We start from the raw sequence: 22,778 nt of genomic DNA on the forward strand, positions 1-22,778 counted from the left end.
AAGCTTTTAAAACTGCCTGGTTCGTAGCAAGGACTCAATAGATATTAGCATTATTATTTGTAACCTCAATACCCAGAATAGGGACATAGGTATTCAGCAAATATATATTTATTGATTGATTGACTCTGTGAGTGAAGAAAGGACTCTAGAAAATGCCTGGGATGGCCAAGAGCAAGAAGAATCGGTCCAGTGTGAATCAGAGGTAACTTCAGGGGTGGGGGGATGTTAGGGCTGGGTGTTATAGGTTGAGTAGGAGTTTTCTAGTTAGTCAAGAGTGAGGGAAGGGGGCAGAGGGACTAGCGTGGCAAAGGCACAGAGGTGTAAGGGCAAATGGCACCACTGCTTCCCTCTCACCCCAAGGACAAGCTGGCCTTAGACACAGCTCAGCAACTCCATCACCTCCCAGGAGGTGGTTTTCCCCACAACCGCCCATGCTCCCTGTCCCTTGCCCGGTCTGATTTCCAGTTCCGGGTCCCCCATCCTGCTCGGGGCCTTGTACTTGTCCATGCTCCGTAAACGCTTGCTGCTCATCTGCTCGGTGCCAGTGTGTGTCCTGGGCTTTGTGCATTTTGTCTCCTTGGCCTTTGCTGTTTCCATCCCCATTCTAAAGCCGAGAAGACTGAGCTGGGGAATAAGACTCTGCGGTGAGGTCCAAGAGCTCACGAGGAAGCAGGGAGCCCGCTCCCGCCGAGCTGAGTTGCAACCCTGCCCTGCATGCTTCTCCAGTGCCTGGCAGATGGTGCCTCTGGCTGCAGTCCTAAGAACAGAAGGAGGCTGGTTGAACTGTAGGATCTCTGCTTCTGCCAGGGGGGGGAGAAATGAACTCAGTTTCATTTCACTCGGCCCACAAGTCATGGGTCCTGCCTTCCCACATGAAGCCTTGTACTGCAGAGGTTGGGCTCAGTGGCCACAGAGCCAGGGGGCCTGGGCTGCCATCCTGGCTCTATGTTTCCTTGTCACGAGGTCCTGGGCCAGTTCCTGCTCCTCTGTGGCCTCGGTTTCCTCTCCTCTAAAATGGCCTTTGTGGTACTGTTGGGAGACCTTGACGGGTGACCTCTTGTGAGGCACTTGGTGTGGTGCCCAGCACAGGGCAGGCATTCAGTTCCTGTTAGCTGCTATTATAACTAACTCAGTACAGGATCTTGTGAGGCCACCAGTCAGCAGGGACACGGAGTGGACTGACATGTGACTGTCCCTGGAGGAGTTCAGAGAACAGCAGGAGAGGATGCCATCCCGGGTGCAGACGAAGCAGCCGGGCTCAGGCCTACCCAGCAGAGCAGGCTCTGTGCAAATCCGCAGAGGTGGAAGATAGCATTTGAGCAGAACTGCAGAGCCAGAGACCAAGCACCGGGTCTCACTACGCACCAAGAAGGTGACATCCCAACAGGAAGGCCAGCTGCACCTTAGTCCTGGGCAAACTGGGATCTCGGCTCCCCTGACCCCAGGAGAGACTGAAGGAGAAATCCAGGCAGGTGAGGGGAAGGTTTGGGGAAGCAGGGAAAGGTGGCTGCCAATGCTGTATGGATGCCATATTCGCTGGTGACTGACCAGGCCTCTGGATTTGGCGACACAGCCATGATTGGAGGGACTCCATGGGAGCAGGTCTGGGGTTGGAAGTTTGACTGGGATGGGTTGGAGAACAAAAGCGGGTGAGGAGGGAATGAGCAGACAATTCTGAGAAATTCAGTTGAAAAGCAGAATGAAGGCCAAGATGTTTTCCTTTTTGTCTTAAGATGGGGGCACCAGACTTTTAAGAAATGCTAAGTGGGGAGATCCAGCAGAGAAGGAGGGAATGGAGGTTCAGGAGGGAGGGGCTGGGGAGCCCAGGCTGGGTTACCATGTCTATGAAGGAGGAGATGTCGGGACGTCCCCACCCATTCAAATGTCCCCATCGTCTTTGTGAAAACCCAGACAAAGCCACATTGGAGGGGAAGGAGACCACTCTTGCTGAGGAGAGTGGCGTCATGGAGCAAGGGAAGCTGGCTGGCTGGAGAGCTGCCATCTGAGGAGGCCATGGATCCAGAGAGCAGATGTCCACCTGGGTGAGTTCCTTCAGCCAAGCTCGGCTGTCTGGGGACGGGAGCAGAGGCAGAGGCGGTGGCTCAGCTGGGTGAGGGTGAGGGTGAGGGAGGCAGGGCGAGCATGAAGGGGGAATAGGTAGAGAAGACAGTGGTGGCCATGGGATGGAGACGGGGATTCTGGGACATTGGCAGTGAGGAACTTGAGAACCTTTGGGTGTGGGGTGTGACCCACAAAGCCCAAGGCTGCACTTGTAGAAAGTTTGAATTATTATTTTTGAGGCAGGGTCTTGCTCTGTAGCCCTGGCTGACCTTGAACTTGTGACCTCCTACTTCTGCCTCCTTAGTGCTGGCATTACAGGTGTGCACCACCATGTTCAGCTCACTTTTCAATTCCTAATGGTGGAGGTAGAACAGTTTGTGCTACGACAGCAATGTGGAGTGGGATGTTCTGGGAGGGTATCAAAGTGACCCACAGCAATGGAGTCCTCAGCTAAGGAGTGGCCAAGAGGCTGTGGGATGAGGGATGGGGCTACTTGAGGTGGGGGGGTAGACGGATGGAGGAGGGAGCTGTGTGAGGGAGCATGCTGGTTGTGGAGCCTCTGCAGGGGACCATGTGGTCCTGAGGAGAGGAGGTGGGAAGGGGCCGGTCATGTTTGTGCAATGATGCCCTCAGGGACCTGAGGCCTTGCTGTGTGTTCTTCCAGTGGACACTTGGACCCAGCAGGGTTCTGCTCAGGCCTGCAGGTGTGAGTAATAGCGCCAAAGAAGGGTGGAAGGGAATTCTGTCACCTCTTTGTCACCTCCTGGGTGGAAGCCTGAGTCATTGGAGCTGGGCCCCCACGGGCCATCCCAGCTGGTGTCATCTCCTCCCCACCCCGTGCCTCCTGGGTCAGGGGCCTTCTCAGGAGCTGGAGATTTGTGGCTGGCCAGCCAGCTGCCTGGACCGGAGGAGGCCCTGCAATGACCGGCTCTTTCACATCCCAAGGAAAAACAAGCCCATCTGCAAAAACCCAGAGGTGTGAGGTGGGGGCTTGGCAAATGGGACAGGGGGAGGAGTCTCTCTTCCTGCTGAGACCATGTGGGAAGGCTGGGACCCAGCCCCCTTCCTGGGCAGGCAGGCGGCCTGGACAGGGCCTCCTTCCAGAGAGCAGTATGGGGCTGGGAAGGGCTCGGAAGCCCCTGGAGGGACGGAAGCTCTGAGGCTCACAGGGTTCCAGAGACTGAACACAGTGCAGGAGACCTCAGCCACCGCGTCTCCAAGACCTGGAGTACCTGAGTTTCAGGCCTCAGTTTCCCCAGTCGTCCTCCCACTACTGGTGTCTGTGGCCTGGGATGCTCTTTCTGGTTGGCGAGGATGGTTAGGCGCTCCTGGTATGGCAGAGGGCCTGAGCCTGCCTGCTCCTCCAGGCACCAGAGCAGCTCAAGTTCCATTCCTGAATATCAATGAGCAGGCCTAGGAATGTCTGCCACACAGCTGGCTACAGTGGGCGGCTGCTGGCAGGGCTGGAGGGAAGGGGAGGGATGGGGAAGGGAAGGGAAAGGAAGAGAAAGGAAGGGGAGAGAAGGCAGGGAAAAGGAGTGGAAGGCAAGGGAAGGGAGGGAAAGGAAGGAGAAGGAGAGAGAGAAGACAGGGGAAGAAAAGGCTAGGGAAAAGGGAGGTCAATGGCTCCATGGTTCACCAGCTTCCCAGACCCACCTGCCCTGCAAAAGCAGGTCTGGTGAACAAGGCAGGGGGTGGGGCAGACTTTCCAGAAGCCCTGCACCCCTCTGCCCCGACACGTTTAAGTTCAAACCAGCTAAGCGTTGTGCATTGACACCCGGTGACGGGTCCACTTTCCACTCTGAGAGGAGGCAGACTGGAATTCTACCCCAGGTCTCTTCAGCTTCAAACCTGTAACGCAGGTGCATCTTCACTTTAGGGAACAGGGGTGGGGCACTGCAAGTGTGGGCAGCTCAGAGGCAGAGAGCCACATTTTTCCTGCAAGAACCAGAGGCTGGTGTTGGGGGCAGGTGATGTACTCGTTTGTGTACCACACAGATGTCAGGGATCACAGAGAGAAGATTGACATTTGCGTAACCCAGTGCTCCATGCTCAGTCCCCCAGCAGGATCTGAACAAGCTGCCAAAGTCCTGCACTCTTCTGCATCACGGAGGCTCAGGTGTGCAAGAGCATTTCAAAATGAGTCCCCTCTCAATGCTGATCCCACCATGCAGGAGAGAAGAAGCCTTCACAGAGGCAGCAGTGACCAGCTCCCAAATGTGCCAGGTCTTGGGACTGACCAGGGAAAGGGAGAATGTTGAGATGTTTGACAAGGTCTCTGTTGCATGGAGCTCACAAACTGATGTGGGAGACAGGGAGGCCATCATGGAACCCAAGGCTGGGACAGAGCTGTAGAAGGCACCGGGTAAGAGCTCACCGGTGGGCTGTACAGGAGGAGTGAGACTCCATGAGGGGTAAACTAGGGCAGGGCATCGGTTATAGAGCAGAGAAGTGCATTGCAGCATGGCTATGACCTTAAGCAGGCAGATGGCAAGGTTGTCCGAATGCCAAGGCAAGGAATGGGCAGCCCAGGGGACCCTTGCTTGACCTAAGGCGTAGTGTTTGTTCCCTGTCCTAGAAAACAGTTCTAGATGTTTAATTGTGTCTAGGGAGCTTACTGGGTCACCCATGAAGCCAGAGGCTGGCCGTTCCAGAGGCACAGGGCCACATCTGGGTTACAGCATGTCACATATAAGAGGAAACTGTGACCCACCTGCTTGGGCACAAAACAGCATATGAAGTCCATCCTGCCCAGACTGAGTTCAACCCTAGGTCCCAAGGTGGAGTGAGCTTGGCAAATGCTTTTCCCTGTCTGTGCCTCAGTTTTCCTGCAACCTTAGGGGCGCTCGCCAGCATTCTTATTCTTATGTCTCCAGGAGAAATCGAGTTGGGTGACCCCAAAGGTGGCTGGAGAAGCAGATGTAATTAGCTGGAGTTGTCATTTCCGGTCCTGGTTCCTTCTGTGAATGGCAAGAATGGGGAGATTAAGACCTACATGGGATAGTTGGTTTCACTATTGAGATAGTTCCTAGGAAAGCTCACACACCTTGAAGTTGGCATGCAGACATGTGGAGTGGGGGTGGGCCTGGGAAAGGAAGTAAATGCAGAATCAGGACCTTGGTCCTTGTATTCAGGGAGACCAAGATTCACATTCTGGGCCTGAGATTCATCCATCCCTCCATCCCTCCATACCTCTGCCCATACATCCATCTGTCCATCCTTCCCCACCTGTCCATTCATCCATCTATCCATTCACCCATCTGCCAATCTTTCCATCTATCCATCCATCCATCCATTCATCCACTTATCCATCCCTCTGCCCATCCATCCACCCATCTGTCTGCCCATCCATCCATCCGTCCATTCCATCCATCCATCTACCCATCCGTCCATCCATCCATCCATCCACCTATCCGCCTATCCATCCATCTACCCATCCGTCCGTCCATCCATCCATCCATCCATCCATCCACCTATCCATCCATCTACCCATCCATCCATCCATTCATCCATCCATCCACCTATCCACCTATCTATCCATCCATCCTTCCATCCACCCATCCTCATTCTATGTGATTAGCAGTAGGTGATACATGGCACAGATGTTAGAACGGTTTGAATGAGCCCCTCAAATTTCCTGACTTGGAAACTTAATCCCCAGATTTATGTGTTGATGGTATTTGGAGGTGAGTCCTTTGGGAAGGATTGGGTCACAGTATAGATTAATGGACCAACAGGCTGCTGAGGGAGTGGCTTTGTTACAAAGCAGCTCCCTGGCTCGCCTGCTCGCCTCCCCATGTGATGCCCTTGGCTATGTTCTGATGCAGCAGGAAGCCCTCACCAGATGCCAAGCAGATGCTGGTGGCTGCCAGCGCTGTGCTCTTGCACCTCCCAGCTTCCAGACCTGGAAGCTAAATAAACTTCTAGTCCTTATGAATTACCCAGTCTGCTTTGTTCAGCAGAAACAACAGAAAACGGACCAACTTGAAAGATCTCACTGGCCATGGATCCATTTCCACTTAGGGAGCTGCCCTGTCCAGAGAGGTCATTAGTCCTCTTCAGCCTCAGTTTTCTCACCTGTAGGCTGAGCTTTAATGACTGTCACCAGCAGTGCTGTTTTAAGTTCATGAGATGGATGGAGGGGGAAGCCACCTTTAGATTCACCCCGTGCACGGTCCAGCCCTAACCTGGACCAGTCATGGGGAGAAGAAAGACAGCAGCAGGGGTGGACAGAGTGGGTCACATCCCAACCGTGTGACAGGGGGCCAGTCTTTCAGTGTTTCAGCATCTTCACTGTGGAACGGCAATAATAACCGCTGCCTCACAGGGTGGGGTGAACCCGAGGTGACAGCAGGGGCAGTCTGGAAGTGCTGGGCTGGAGGCCATGCCCACATTAGCCATCTTCCTTCGTGCTCTGAGAGGATGGACTCCCACCCTGACTTGCAAGGCTGTTAGCAGGAGAACTGGGGAGCCTGCACAGTGCACTGGAGAGACTTGTCATTCATTCACGAGTTGTCTGGAAAGTTCTGTGCCTGGTGCTGGGGACTGATGATGGACAGGCCGATGAGGTCCCGAGATGGAGGGCAGTGGAGGGGAGGAGAATAACAAACTGCTCTGCAGATCAGGAAGGGGCTGCTTGAGATGGGCAAGCCCTCTCGGAGCAGGTGGTCTTGGGGTGAGGAGTGAGGAGGAAGGAGAAACCAGCTGCTCAGAAGTTGGGCCAAGACAGAGCACACCTCAAGTGCAAAGGCTCTGGGGTTGGAAAGACTTGGGAGGCCTGAGACAGCAAAGGATACCATGCCCTCGGGTGTTTCACGTGTGGTGAGAAGAGAGTCAGTTGGAAAGTCAGGTAGGGGGAGGATTACGCAGGCAGATTTGTTTATGTACATGGTAATGACTCCTATTTCCTGCTGGAGGACACTGAGGACTCAGAAAGGTTAAGCCACCTGCCCAGAGTCAAGTTGGCAAGAGCTGGAGTCCAGCTGGGTCTCCAATGTCAGAGCCCATGGAGAGGCAAGGGGCAAAGCCCCCGCCCTGTGAGCAGGGAGGACAGGAGTGGCCCCACCCAGAAGAGAGAACATCGTGTCTGTGGGTGAGAGTCAGGACCCAGCAGCCTAAACACATGACAGACCCCGGCCAGCCCCGGCTGCCAACATGACTGCCGGGTGACTGCCAAGGAGCAGATGCTGCTGGGGAAAAATCTCTTCCTGGCATGGCGCTGGCTGGCCAGCAGGGGAGGAGGGCTGCTGAGTGTGGGCTCACCTCGCACCCCAGAACACTGCCGTGCCTTTGAAGCCAGGGCAGGACAGGGAAGGGGGGAGCGGGGAGGATGCAAGCAAAATATTTTCGCTAAAAATATTCTGGTCCAGAAGAGCTTTTCTCTCCCTCTCTCTCTTTTTTTTTTCCTCCTACTCTTGCTGGAAAACCAAAGTCTTATTAAAACAACACCAGAATATTTCATGTTGATATCAATTAGGCGAAAGAGAAGGAATCTCAAATTTTACTTCCTGACATAAAAGGAATAGTCTCCCAGAGGCCAAAGGATGAAGGGTTTTAGGGTTGTTTTTTTCGTCCTTTCTGAACAAAATTCCTGCAATGTGGATGGAAAGTTCCTGGTGTCTGAGAGTTTCCTGAGAAGTTAGGGCTCTAGCTCATGAGGCCAGGTTCTCCTCCTAAAACGAGTGTGGTGGGACAGGTGGTCCCCCGGGAGAGCCCCTGAACCTCTCAGGGAGGGACGCAGCCAGGCCCGCCCGCGCCGGGGCCCAGCCAGCCCGACCTGTACTCCAAGGCGCCCGGCCAGCTGGATGCTCAGCCGAGGGCCGGGCAGGCAGCAGATACAGACCAGCATCTGGCCGAGCCGGTGGCTCCTCATCAAAGCTGCCGGCCAGGCCAGGTCAAGACAGGGAGTCACGTTGAGGTGCCAGACCTGGCGGAGGCCCCTCTCTCTGGTTGAGGCCTTTTGTGGCAACGATGGTTGCACTGTTTCTGCACACCGACCATGTGCCAGGCACTTACAAACAATTGACAATATGGCAGCTCACGTACTCCCACATGGTCACAAGACGGGATCGTGCTGTCCCCCAGATCCCAGGGAAACTGGGACTTAGCGTCATGAAGCTACAAGCTGCGATGACAAGGTTTGAACCCATGTCTGTGTGATGCTAACGCCTGTGCTCTGTCCTCTCTTTCAACCTGCCTCTCAGACAACCTGTAGCTCAGCATTGTCTTCCAGAACTATTTGGTAGTAAGTGGGTTCTCCAGTCCTTGGTATTAACTCAGTCCTCAAACTCAAAGTCAGAGCTTCTGAAACAACCCCAAGCAGTATTTTCTCCTTGACTCAAGCTTTCTAAATATTTCTTATTTATTCCTTCATGCAGCCATCCATCTATCCATTCATCCATCATTTCAACCAACTACCCACCTACCTACCATTTATCCCTCCTCCTACCTTCCCTCCACCCATCTACCTCCATTTATCCACTTAACTGCCCATCCATCCATCCGTCCATCCACCACCCATCCATCCGTCCGTCCATCCACCACCCATCCATCCATCCATCCGTCCGTCCATCCACCACCCATCCGTCCGTCCATCCGTCCGTCCATCCACCACCCATCCATCCGTCCATCCGTCCGTCCATCCACCACCCATCCATCCATCCATCCATCCATCTGTCTGTCTATTGTCCATCCATCCACACATTCTTTTACTCACCCATCCCAAGGTTACTAAGTGCCACCCATCAGAGATATAGAAGTGACAGATCGCACCTGTTAAAGTCCCACCTGGAGTCATCAAATACTGGAGGTGGAATGTCATCTTAGGAAGCAAGTGACCCACACCCTGCTGATATAATCTGGGGGAGAGGAAGTAGCTGCATTTTGCAGACAGGAAACAGCAATACAGACAAAGCAATGAGGCTTGCTGGGAAGGTGGGTGTTGTAGAAGAAGGTTTGAATCCTTGAAGTGAAGACTGACCTGAGCTTTAGTCCTGGCTCTTTCCCTTCCTAGCTGGGGATTCAGCTGGCTACTGAGACTATAAGGGACAGGTAGAGCTGTCAGTAAGGTCAGGGAGGCCCAAGGCTGCTGAGAAAGATGGGTGCCATGGCAGGGTTTGGAGCAGAGGAGACATATGCTCTGGCTTATTTTTAAAGGATCACCTGAGTCTTACGAAGAGAAGAGTCAGTCAGGAGGTAAGGGTGTAGGAAGGGTGAGGACCAGTCAGGAAGCTGTCTCAGTGTCCAGAGGGAAGAGGATGGTGGTTTGGACCAGGGCAAAGGGAACAGAGCTGCCAAGAGCCATCAGTGTTGAGTTTGTGAGAGGAGAGAGATGACAAGGGTGTCTTCCTGGCTTTGGAGCTGCCCCCCACCTGGTGTGGAGGAGGCTGTGGTTGGAGCTGGTGTGGGGGAAGGTCAGGAGTTAACATCCAGACAGGTGGTGTCTGAGTGCCCACGGGATATCCAGTGTGATGCGTGTGCACAGTTAAGTGTGGTCTCAGATGGGGGCAGGTTCAGGTGGGCGTGTGCACCTGGGAGTCATTGGTGCATGAATGGGGTTTGAAACGTTGGGATTGGATGGCATCTCACGGTAAGTGAGCATGGACAGAGGAGAGGAAAGGACGAGGACAGACCCTCCATCACTGAGGGTGCTTTTCATCCACAGCGAGCCCTGGGTGTGGCCCACACCATCACTGCCTTCACGTGCACAACAGATAGCCAGGCCAGGCAGCAGTTCCTCACGCCTGTACTCCTAGCTGAGATCAGGAGGATTGCGGTTTGAGGCCTGCCTCAGCAAATAGTTCTGAGACCAAAATAACCAGAGCAGAGCAAAATAGACTGGAGGTGTGGCCCAAGCAGTACAGCTCTTGCTTTGCAAGTGTGAAGCCCTGAGTTCAAAGCCCAGTCCCCAAAACAACAAAAAAGGCAACAAATGCGGAAGGAAGTAGGAGTTCAAATCCACCAGGATTTGTGAAAGGGTCAGCCCCAGGGCTGTGGAGCCCAGAGTGGCACCTTGTCTAGCAAGCCCGGCTTGAACCTTGAAGGGGAGGTTCTCTTCGAACCCCCATTTTAGGGCTGGGGAAGCTGAGGCATGGAAGAGGAGGCCACCGGCCCCAGGTCTAACTTAGAGGTCATGAACTTACCACAAGGAAGGGGGCAGGGAGGGTGTAGAGGAGCCTGAGAAAGGAGACGGAGAATCCTCACGTTAGGACTAGGACATGGGGCTCTCTGCCGAGGGGGCTCCCAAGCCTGGCACAGCCCATGCTCTGACGCCTTCAGGAGCCAGGCAGGGGACATCCATGGGCTGGGGCGGGGAGGGGCACAGCCTCATGGAGGGGCAGCTGCTCCTTGGCCCAGCCAACAGTGGCCCTGCGGAAACAGGGGCCAGATCTGGTTTCTAAAGAGAAGCCGGAAGCCTGGGTTTTTATGTGAAGTTTCCCACTTTTTAAAACAGTGTTGGGTCCAAACCAAACATATGTGCGTGTTGAGTTGACCTCACGGCCACCGGCTCCAGGCCGTAGAGCCTTTTGGACTGGTGATTAAAAGCAAGATGATTTCAACCCACAGACCAGGTTTGAATTCCCCATCCCTCCCTACTGGCTCTGAGACCTTGGGCAGGTAAATTCACTTCCCTGGGGCTCATCTCTCATCTGTCAATCATTCCGGGTGTCAGAGCCCATGAGAATCACAGGGACAATTGGATGAGCGCCTGGCCTGGTGTCTGACTCCTCCTCTCAGATGCTGGAGAAATGGTGAGGAGGTAGTGCGTGTCTCTGTGTGTGCGTGTGCATGTGTGCGTGTGTGTGTGTGTGTGTGTGTGTGTGTGTGTGTGTGTGTGTGTGTGTGTTGTGGGGTGGGTCACTGTGGCATCCTGGACACGACCTCCAGCCCCAAGCCATCTTCGCCAGTCTGGCTCCCTCCCCACCACCTCTCCCTGGGCAGGACAGCATGGGGACGATGGATTCCTGTGGAATGTTTTCCACATTTCTGGAAACCCACTGTGGTTTGGTTTTCCGTGGTACAGAGCTTGGCAGGGGCTCAGCCAGTGCAGCGGCTGGTGGCTGGGAGAAGCCAGAGTCAAGGAGACATTCACGGAGTGCCCATTGTGAACGAGGCCCCGAGGACTCACACAGATGCGCGAAAACAGTCCTGGGCCCTCCCAGACTTCGTTATCTTGTTATGGATGCAGACTTGAAACGTGAGATGTTAAAAACATCTTAAAACCAGAGTTCTTGTCCCTGAAGCCAGGAGCCTCCCTCCCCTGCTTCCTCCTCCTCCCACTGGAAGCTGGATTTGCCTGTCTGTGTCCTCCACACCTCGGGGACCTGCCAGCTTGTGTCCACCTCATTGCCCAGGCCTTGGTGTGGGGGCTCCATCTTCTCACCCATGGATCATGGCTGCTGACTCTCTGCTTCCTGTCAGCTCTTCTTCTGTCCTCCCCACCTGACTCCCCGTCCTAAAGTCCTGGGAACCTTGGGGTCACATCCAAACTCCCCACATGGCTCCCAGGCCTTGCAGGGACTGCGCTCACTGTCCTGGACAGCACCCGTCTCTCTTTCCCCGCCTCCCTCCCGCTGTGCGTTCCAGTCTGGACCCATCCACTTCCCTTCAGCTTCGGGCCCTTGAACACACATTCCTCTCTTCCTAGAATATTTTCCACATCCTGCTTCCCAAGAGGACTCCTAGTCATTCCTCAGGTCACTTCCTCCAGAAGGTGTTCCCCACCCTCCCCCTCTCCAGGCTGGACTAGGGCTCGTTGTTGTTCTGTGTCCCCAAGTGCTTTGCATCATGACAACCCAAAAGCCGAGGCTACTGTCAACGAGAACATTAACACCAATGAAGGAGCACCAATGGGTGCCAGGCTCCATTCCAAACACGCTCGGTACATATTAGTCCATTTTAGCCTGACCAGGAGTTGTCACATGCCACTCTTTGCAGGTGAGAAAACTGGCCCAAAGTCACAAGGATGGTGAGCAGTGAAGCTGGATTTGTTAGGGTTCACGCATTAGTCTGTGCTGCAAAGACCCCTTTTTTGGTCTTCCCCCCTCACCAGGCCCTGAACTCCAGCAGGACAAGGCCCATTGCTGTCTGGCAAGGTCTCTAGCGCTGGGCCCGGTGCCTGGTGCATCCTGGTTGTTGAATGCATGACTAATGGCTAGAAGAAAATGTGTTACATGCATTGGAGAATGCTGTTGACTTGAACTTGGGGCCTAGTGTCCAGGGTTCTTATCCAAAATCATCTTGTGGGGGAAGTACAAGTGGGAATTCACAAAATCCCAATGCCCTTGACACTTGCTGTATTAGCAATTAGGAGAGTCCCCAGTCACCTTGATCATGGGTAGAGAGGGAGCGCTTACTGACAGTGAGAGTGGACAGGTGCTCAGCGCGGCCACAGCCCAGAGGAGGAGGCTGGGCCTCCAGGACGGGGTGAGTGCGCCAGCCAGCGGGTGGAAGGGTGGACGTTTAAACTTCACGAGCTGCTTCTCTTCCTCCTGAGGCCCGTGGCCTCCATCACCCGTGGCTGACCCATGGATCCGTGGTAGGGAACATGTTGACATTTCTTTTGTGACGAGGGCATTTCAGCCTCTTTCCTCTTTCCTGCCTTTCCTCTTCTGCTTCACCCAGCTCTTCCCATTTCTGGGGTTTTTTAAGAGCAGGTGAGCTGTGTTTGTGTTTCTCTGTCAGTTCAATGGCACAGCTATGCCTTCTTTTCCTTCCGTCCGGGCCTCTGGCTGTGCACCGCGTGGACCTGCTGAGTGTGTCGTCCCACGTCTCGTGCGCTCAGTGGACGAGGGAGGCAGCGCGCGGCTTCTCTGCGCCTGATTATCTGTGACTTGCAGGGTATCGCACCCATAGTTTGGGTCCGGAATGAAATTCAGTCCACCTACTTCTTTTCACCATAAAGTATTAAGGGAGTGTTGACTAATGAGTGAGAAAAGCCTCACCTCACCGGTGAGTTCTTCCTTGTCTTTGTGTTCTGCTCACTGTTTACGAGGTTGTGCCTGACTTGCCTTCACTGAGTGGTGTGGGAAGCATTTCGTGTGAATACTTCATTCACACCGATGTAAACCTGTGTAATTTCAATGAGTGCCACAGCGTCTGCTCAGTCATCCTGGTGCTTCTGAAGGTTTAATTGTTTTAAATCTTAAACTGTTATAAATGCAGTTTATTCATTTATTTATTAAAAAAAGACTGCTGCTGGGTGCTGGTGGCTCACACCTGTAAGCCTAGCTACCCAGGAGGCAGAGATCAGGAGGATCACAGTTTGAAGCCAGGCCAGGCAAAAAGTGAGACCCCCCCCATCTCAAAAATACCCAACAAGAACAGGGGCTGGCAGAGTGGCTCAAGTGGGACAGTATGAAGACCTGAGTTCAAACCCCAGTACTGCCCAAACCAAACCAAAAAAGACTGCTTTCCTAAGATAGATGCAAAGAAATTAAGCTAGTGAGTGAAAGGTGTCGAGGCTCTTAGAAACTGCTGCGGTACCTGTGAATTTCCTGCAAGTATATAGACACACACGTGTATGTACAAACAAGCACTGAGCATGCCCTGAACTCTGTCCTCATGTGCATGGCTGTTACAGATTTTCAAAGCTTCAAATCCTCACTTGGAAGCTGGGCGCAATGCCTCATGCCTGTAATCCTAGTCAGGATGCAGAGACTGGGAGGATCAGGCAAATAGTTGGTGAGACCCCATCTCAACTAAATAAGCTGGGAGCAGTGATGTGTGCTGTCATCCCACTGACTTGAGAAACATAAATAGGAGGATTGCCAGCTAGGCTGGCTAGGGCATGAGAGTGAGACATGATTTAAAAAATATCCATAGCAAAAAGGGCTGGGGTTGTGTCTCAAGTGGTAGAGTACCTTTCTGGCAAGTGCAAGGCCCTGAGTTCAAATCCCACACCACCAAAAAAATTGTTGCTTTAGCATCAGAGGAGTGACAACTTGTTTTAATTTGCATTTCTCTGATTTCTAATGAAATTGAATCCCTTCTTTGCTTAAAAAAAAACTTAAATAGATTTTTTATTCTTTTTAACTTCTGCCTATTATTTTTTGACTTTATATGTTGCTTAACTAATTTGTCCTTGACAAAAATTTTAGCTTTTTGTCATTTTTGGTTGAATTTACTTCCCTCTCCCCCAAATTCTGGCTCTTGTCATTTTCCTTGCAGCCTTTCTCTCCCTTCTTGTAACACTCTAGTAATAAACGACTCATAAGCTTTAAATGTCTTTTATCGTCGTTCTATTTTATCACTTATTATTGTTCCTCTTTCACAGTGCCTGCTATGAGTGAAACCTGGTCACGGTGCGCACGCACAGGACACCGTGGTCAGTGTAGGTGTAGCACTATCTGCAGGTGTAGACGTGCACGGGCTCCGTGTGCGCCTGTGCTGAGACTGTTGTGTACATCGGCTTCTCTGTTGTCCTTTCCCCAGATGCGTCCATGCCTAACCCGCCTGTGTCTTCCCGAGGCTGAATGGGGCATCCTTCTTCCATGAGGGCGACGGTCTACACTCGCTGTTCTTCTATGGCGAGTGACTGTCTATACTCACCATTCCTCTGCACCGACCTTGGGCTTGGGACATACAAGTGACCTTTCTGCTCCCCGCGTCTCCTCCCCGCTCCCCTTCTTTTTTGGGAAGTCTTGGCGCAGCTCTCAGGCTGCTGACTTCTTCAGGCCATACCTGGTTCCATGATTCTCACATCGGACCACTGATGGATGGAGCCGAGGCCGGGACGTGACATCACAGGCACAGCCGGCCACCCCTCCAGTGCTTGCGGGACCAGCAATCCCATCAGCAGTGACCAGGACACAGTGTCCTGATGGGGCGCAGCGGGGTTTAGAACACCCGCCCCGTCTTTCTTTCCCCGCTGTGTGGCATCGGCTCTCTCAGCGCTAGATCTGGGCTCTCTCATGCCTCACCCTTCCATCCTGGCTCAATGGTACGACTCCCCGAGGCTCGTTTCAGCCGATCACAGGAGTGGAAGATACCCGACTTTTCCATCTGTCGTAGCAGCAGTTTCATCTGGTTCAACCCGAAGTCTCCAGAAACTCTGCAAGGGATGTAGAAGTAGCAAAAGTGTCAAAAGGAAACAAAGAGAGAAAATGCACGGACATTTTGTTACTGCGTCCTTGTGTAATCTCCTGAGCACTTCCTGTGGTGTCTGCACACCTGCTTTCACACTGAGATTTACAGAACTGGAACCCAGCTACAGCCCTTCCCCAGCATCTTCCTGGCACTGGTTCTAGAACCCTCCACAGATACCCTAATCCACAAATCTGAGGATGTGAAATGGCTTAGCATTTGCACATACACTTTAAACAACCCCCGCTACACTTTGAATCTCCTCTGATGGCTTATAGCCCACAGTAAAGTGTAAATGTCACGTAAATAGTGGGTGCTCCGTATTATTTAGGAAACAATGATGAGAAAAACCCTGCACATATTCAGTACATGTGTAGTGTTTACCTGGATATTTTCAATCTGAGGTTGGTTGAGTCCACAGATGGATACGGAGGGCTGACTGTACCTATTAAAATGTTGTGATGTAATGTCAATATATTGGGAGTGACTTTCCGTGTCAATTTACATTCTTCTTCACCATCATTTTGAATGGCTGTGTAGTGCTCCATTGTGTGGTTGTGCCATAATTAAACACAGCTAGCATTCCAGGGGAGGCAGCAGGTCTGTGGGGCAGGAGGAGAATGGGAGTCAGTGGGGGGGCAAGGTGGTGTGGCGTAACTGAATCAAGGCTGGGAAGACTTTTAAGATGGTCCGTATTGTGAGAGGCCGCTGGAGGACGTGGGTGGATGAGAGACAGCCTCCAGCTTTGGAGAATGGCTGTGGCAGCCTGAGAAAGGATTGGAAGTCCTATTCACTTATCTGTTCATTCAAAATATTGATTGAGCTTCTACGAGCAGATGTTCTAATGGGGATATTGCAGAGAATAAGACAGAAGAGTCCCTGTTTCCTAGGGCTTGGGGGAGACCATAAACAAATAAAATAATCACATGTTAAGAACAGTACATGGAGCAGATAGGAACAAGGACCTGTGAGGAAGGATCCAGAGGTGCTGAAGGTGTGGTGGCAAATCTTGGGTATGATGATCAGGTATGGCATCCCTGGAAAGGGTACATGTGCATCGAAATCTGACATTCAGGGGAAGAAAGGTCTGAGCAGAGCCAAGTACAAACCGCGAATGCAAGCCCAGGCTTGAAACGTTTCACGAGCTCATGTCTTCATTCAACAGGTCTGTGCTGAGCTCCTCCCCTGTCACAGATAAGAATGGAGAGTTGTAATGTTACTCCCTCCCCAGGGGACAGACATCCACCACCCACCCACCCACCCACCCATCCATCCCCCCATCCCCCATCCCCCCATCCATCCATCCACCCATCCACCCACCCATCCATCCACCCATCCCCCCATCCATCCACCCACCCACCCATCCATCCATCCACCCACCCATCCATCCACCCACCCACCCACCCACCCATCCATCCCCCCATCCCCCCATCCCCCCATCCATCCATCCATCCACCCATCCACCCACCCACCCACCCACCCACCCACCCATCCATACCCCCATCCATCCACCCACCCATCCCTCCACCCACCCATCCACCCACCCATCCCTCCACCCACCCACCCACCCACCCATCCATCCCCCCATCCCCCATCCCCCCATCCATCCATCCATCCACCCATCCACCCACCCATCCATCCACCCACCCACCCACCCACCCACCCATCCCCCCATCCCCCCATCCCCCCATCCATCCATCCATCCACCCATCCACCCACCCATCCATCCACCCACCCATCCCTCCACCCACCCATCCCTCCACCCACCCACCCACCCATCCCCCCATCCATCCATCAACCCACACATCTATCCATCCATCCATCCACCCATCCATCCACCCACCCATCCCTCCACCCACCCACCCACCCATCCATCCCCCCATCCATCCATCAACCCACACATCCATCCACCCATCCATCCACCCACCCATCCACCCACCCATCTACCCATCCATCCCTCCACCCATGTGTCCCTTCATTCATATACCTATTCGGCACCAGATCTTAGCCATTAAAAAGAAAACAACAATGGGTAAGAATTACATCTTTTTCTCCAATGTGTTTGTGAGTAAAACAAGGAAGATGCATTGGAGCAGCCCAGAGAGTCTTGGTGGCCAGCTTGACTGCAAGCCCCAGAAACAGAACTAGGAGGAGGCTATCTGGTAACTGGAGTTCTATGCCATCTTACCCTGTGACTCTGACCTTCCTATGTCAATCTTTGTTAACCTAAGGTTAGAAACATAGCTACCACCAGCCCACACCTGGAAAAAGCGTTCAACATTGGTATCATTAAGTTTATAATGATTGATAAGACTAAGCCTATAAATGGTTCTGGTTCGTTCTCTTACATTTACTAGCTGCCATTCCCTTTAACAGACACCTGTCTGTTAATGGCCACACACTGAAGACCCAGAGCTGTGTCTGAGCATACCCCAACAGCAATTTGGAAGCCCTGGTCCCATTGACTGCCACTGTGATCGAGCCCTCTGGTCACTGAGCATGGAGTCTCATCTACACTTGGGGTAGCCAGGTGAGCCCAGGCAGAGCAGAAAGTGTGTAACTGGCCAATGGAAAATTCAGGGATGCCCATAAAAATAGGTCAGGGTGCACATCCTCACCTGTTTTCACGGCACTGTGGAAAGACCCCTTGGTATGGAATATCTTGACTTGGATTTGAACCCCACTTCTGCTTCCCACAGTGTGAGTGACCTTGGGCATTTCACTTAGCCTCTATTTCATCACTTGTAAATGTGATTGATAGACACTTTAGCCCACTGACTAGTTGTCATTTGCACGGAACAGAGCCCTGGTTCACCCAGGTGATGAGGTGTTTACCCTGGAAATGCATCACACTTGATCTAAGCCAGTCATTGGCTTAGGAGGCAGTATGTGACTAAATCCTGACCAATAGGAAGTTAGGTTGGATGTTTATGCAAAACAGTTTCTTTCCCTTTATTTCTTGCCTTGAATTTATGAGTGCAAAGATGTCATAGTTGTAGCTGGAAGTGAGCATCCTTCAATTGTGAGATGATGAGATAATAAAATTCTGTGTTCTGGGGCTGATGAAAGAATTTCAGTGACAACACTGAACTGTTGCATGAAATGGGGACTCCTTGTTACAGGAGCCAAAGTCTGTTAGTCTTTGGGGGTCTGTTTCTCACATCCAGAGCACCCTAAACTGATAAGGGATAGTGATAAGTATATTATACAGCTCCTGAGGACTTAGGTGACGCATGGTGTGCACTGTGCTAGACATACTCTTGTCACCCTCCTCCTGATCTCCATGGTTTGTAGGGTGCTCTGAGAGCCACACTGGGAGAGAATGACATTTCACCTGTCTTCTCAGCCTGAGGCCTGTCTCCTGTCACCCCTCTGGATCAGTGCTGTGTCCTTGTCCCTGCGTTCTGCTCAGCAGGTTTCCAAGCTTTATTCTGAGAAAGGATAGAGACCCAGCTTCTAAGGCAGCCTGCTCCCCCATCTTCCTGTGTGCAGCTCCCCTGGCCCTTCTCCTAAACCCCTCTTCCTGCTGCCTCCCTGCCCAGGCTGCCCCTTCCTCTAGAGCTGACGAGTGATTCTCACCAGTTTGCACACTACAGTTTCAGGGAGCTTTAAAAACACAGATGCCTGGGCCCCACCCAGACCATCTAGAATGACCACTGTGGGAGCTGGCCTGGAGTTTGCCATCTGAGAACCTGCTGCTGTCCAGTGTGTCCTTCCTTCACCCTGTACCTTTCCCTTTCTGAGGAAATACAGTCATTAAAGGCCCTTCATGAGTCCCTCCTCCAGGCTGTCTTCCATAACCACTTCCCTCTCAGTTAACCCTGGTCTCCGTTTTCTCCATCCCCAACCACTTTTAGAGCCCTCAAGTAACTACATTGTGTGTCCCATCCTTAGAGGCCATGAGTGCAGGCCAGGTTCCCCTGTGTGACCGTGGTTTGTTACTCCCTGTACCACAGCACCCTCTGCTCCTCTCCTGAGGGGCTCACTCCCCTTTTGTTTACCTAGTGAACTCCTCTTCAACCTTCAAAGCCTTGTTCAGACATCATCTCCCCAAGGCCTCTTTCCTGATCTCCACTGTGCTATCCTGTCCCTGTGCCAGTGTCCTGTCCCTGTCCTCCTCTCCCCAGGTAGGTGGGTAGGTGGGGGACCTCAGTCAGTGCTGGTGAAATAAACTTGCACTCATACCTTCACCCCCAGCTAGCCAAGCCCTGACACAGGGTGGGCACTAGAAATGGGCTCGTGGAAACGAACTTGAATGAAAAGCTATAGGAGGGAGGCAGAGAAGGAGAAGTAGAGGAGGGAGCAGGACATGAAATGAAGAAGGACACAGAGAGGAAGGAAGGTGGAGTGAAGGAGGGGAGGGATTCAGAAATGAGGAAAGAGGGAGGAGAAGGAAGGGAGCAAAGGAAAGATGGGAAAGAAGGAAGAAAGGACGAAAGAGAAGCAAAGAGCTGTGAGAGCAGGTGGCCGAGGCTCTGTGGCAGGGGCTGCTGTGGGAAGTGGGACGCAGGGAGGGTGCACCACACTCTCTCTTTTAAGAAGCCCACGTGAGGGTGCTGCAGCCCTTCCACTGAGTTCTCCACCCAAATCCCCAAAGAAAATAAACACATCTTATAGGGAACTTCTCTTAACCTCCCCAGGCCCGCTGCCCAGTCTGAGTTCCTGGGGAGGAGCTCAGGTCCCAAATGCCCAATCACTGGACATAGGACAAATGGCCAGGCCAGTGGAGAGGGAGGCAGAGGACACTCAGGCTGTCTCCACGCTAGCCCGCATGGCCCCTCATCTCTGGAACAATGGTGCCACTACTCAGGTCCTCACCAGTGTCCCTGCCCTAGGGCTACTCGGACTGAAGGGCCACTTGGGAGTCCCTGGGCCTTTGCTCCAAAGCCACAGAGCCCGGTGCAGATGAACTGGATCCTGAGCTCGGCCAGGGCCTCGCCCCTGACTGGGAACACTGCCGTTCCAGTGCTGTCCTGCTTGGCTGACACCATCCTGCCTTGGGTCCTGAGTTTGGCCTGGCCCCTGTTGGAGCTCGAGCTGGGAAGAGGTGAGGGAGATTTTGGAGAAGAGTCCTTGGCTCAGCCTGCCCTGGAAAGTTGGGATTGCTGTTCCATTTTATAGATCGATTTGTGGGAGGCGATCTGGTGTGACCTCTGTCACCTCATTGATGCCCGGGGTCAATTCGGCTGATCTGGCTGGTGAGGTGTCCCCTTCCTCCCTCACTGCTCGTTTGTGTTCCTCCCCACCCCACCTCACCCCTCCAGCTGGAAGAAGACGACCTAAGGATCTGGAGGAGGACCGTTCTTCTGCCGAGGTGTACAAGGAGCTGTGCTCCCTGCCAGAACCTCCAGTGGCTCTCGAGGTCCGTGGTGGAAACCAAGGCTTGCTAAGCACAGAGAGTCTCCAGAGACCACAGACAGGAGGTGACAGCTCTGCCTGGGTCCCGGCCTGCTCTCTAGGGGTGGCCTCCTTCTGCTGGGCCTTGGGTCAGCATCCTCAGCAGGGCTTTCCATTCGCTTGTCGGTGAGAGTGGACAAGTCATGCTAAAGAAAGAAGAATGGAAGAAGAGGAGGGTGGGTATTTGGGGTCAGAAGATGACCTCTGCTGTACTTGGAAAACAGCAACCAAGAGGACAGCTGTTTTTCTCTTAAGGCTTGGGAGGTATTGACTGAGCCTGGATCCTTGTGATCCTGGTCAGCTTGTGGCCTGGGAAGATGGGGGTCTTTCTTTCATGGGGTCCACAGTCCAGGTCTTGCTTATGCCTGACTCCCTTGCAGCTGCCAACTGGTTCTGTGGCAGGAGCCCGGGCTCTACTGCCCCCTGTTGCTTGACCTAACATCTTGGACTCTAGGTTGGGGAGGGCAGGGCAGAGGAAGGAGGAAGGACAGACGTTAATTAGCCGGAACGAGCAGGAACAGTGACAAGGAGCTTTCGTGAAAGAGGGAGGGGATGTATATTTAGAAATAAAGAGTCTGACCAGTTTAGTGTGGAGAAGGGAAAAAGCCCAAGTCCCCGAGGTAACCTGCTTGCAGGAGCTGCCTAATTTAGCAGAAAATCACACAAGCCGGCCCTGGCACCGGCTGGTGGAAGGTATTTCCTCTCCAGCCTGGGTCAAGTTTCATTCATAGGTACTGTCTAAAATTAGCCCCTCCGCTTTCATTCTGGTCCAAGCTCCCTGCCTCGCGTAATATTTGGGAGAAACAGCACTCCATGAAAAGCGTGCCTTCCTCCCGCGGCCCCTGGCCTGCAAGGGCTGCACCCTGTCCTCGCTGGCGGCCGCTGCGGCTCATAAACCCAGGTCTAAATTCAAAGTATCCGCTCTGACTGGTGACCCTGGGCTTCCACACAAACCCGGGCTGCCCCGTCCCGTTCACACGCAAGGCCTGGCCAGGTCACAGGGAGGGACTCACGTTACGCCTGTGACCCCTCAAGGTGTGTGTGTCCACCTGCTCAGAGGGAAGAGGGGCCTGGCACCCCCAGACCAGGTCCTGCTGTCCTCGATTCTAGGCTCAGGGAGCCTGCCAAGTCAACACAGCGGTTGGGTGGGTCAGGACATCACAGCACCATGTTCGGAGCAATTCATTCACTCACTCAACTCACTGAGCGTCTGTGTTTGGGGCACCAGTAACAGTGAGGACTCCATGGAAACTCCAGGACTCCAAGAGCTGGTGTGGCCTACGAAGGGGGTGGCTCTGGGCCTGGGTGTGGTGGGGACCCAGGACTGCCTCGCTTTCTCTCCTGCTGTTGCTCATCCTGCTGGGCCCTTCTGCTCACAGTCCTCAAATGACAACCCTCCTTTCTGTGGCCTCCGCTCTGGCAGTTAGTGCACAGCTGGACTCTGACTTGGGTTCCGACTCTGAAGTCCCAGGGAAGGCTTCTGATTGGCTTAGAGCTTCCATTGGGTGCCAGCCTCTAGGCCAATCAACAGCTGCCAGAGGCGGAGCCCTTTCTAGCATGGTGGATTCTGCTGGGACCATGTCAAGGGCTTGAAGGGTCAGGCCCAGAGGCAAAGGTCAGTTTTAACACTGTGTGGTTGCCACCTGGCAAGCTGTGTCTGAAATACAGAGAAAGGTCTTAACTCAGGCTTGACAGGTCAGGGAAGGCTTCCCAAGGACACGACCTTGAAGCCGAGCGGTGAGATTTTTAGGACCTGAGAAGGGCAGAGAAGGTGGCTGAAAGAATGGCACATGCAAAGACCTCAAGGCAAGCCCCAGACCTGCTGGAGTGGGAAGCCTGTCACTGCCATTACCAGCTGAACGGACCTCAGTTTCCTCATGTGTGGACAGGAATCTCAGCACCTCTTCCTGTATATGCATCAGAGCAGACAAGGGGCAGCTCAGTGTGTCATCAAGTCCACCAACACTGGGAGCAGGGCCCTTCCAGGGCAGGTACTGCTCTATCAGCTGGCTCCTTGTCACCTCAGGTGTCAGCTCAGACATCCAGGGGACATTACCAGAGAAGCCCTCCCTGAGCAGCCTTCAAAATAGGGTTCCCTTTTAGCAACTTATGTATCACCTTGTCTCTTCCTAAGACTTTTCTCTGTTATTCAGTTTGTTTTCTTGACTATATCCTGCTTTTGACAGGAACTGAGAGGTGAGAACTGTGCCTGTGTTGGTCTCTCTGGATCCTCAGAG

General features: G+C 53.2%; 1 long non-coding RNA gene across 1 annotated transcript; it reads left to right on the forward strand.

The window, feature by feature from the left end:
* The first annotated feature begins 1,137 nt into the window (after positions 1-1,137).
* LOC109696979 (uncharacterized) lies at positions 1,138-15,692 on the forward strand. Its single transcript, XR_002213361.2, has 3 exons — positions 1,138-1,472; positions 1,912-2,042; positions 14,494-15,692. It is a non-coding gene; the product is annotated as an uncharacterized lncRNA (long non-coding RNA).
* The last annotated feature ends 7,086 nt before the right edge of the window (positions 15,693-22,778 follow it).

The sequence above is a fragment of the Castor canadensis genome, chromosome 16 (assembly GCF_047511655.1).
Source record: "Castor canadensis chromosome 16, mCasCan1.hap1v2, whole genome shotgun sequence".
Taxonomy (NCBI): domain Eukaryota; kingdom Metazoa; phylum Chordata; class Mammalia; order Rodentia; family Castoridae; genus Castor; species Castor canadensis.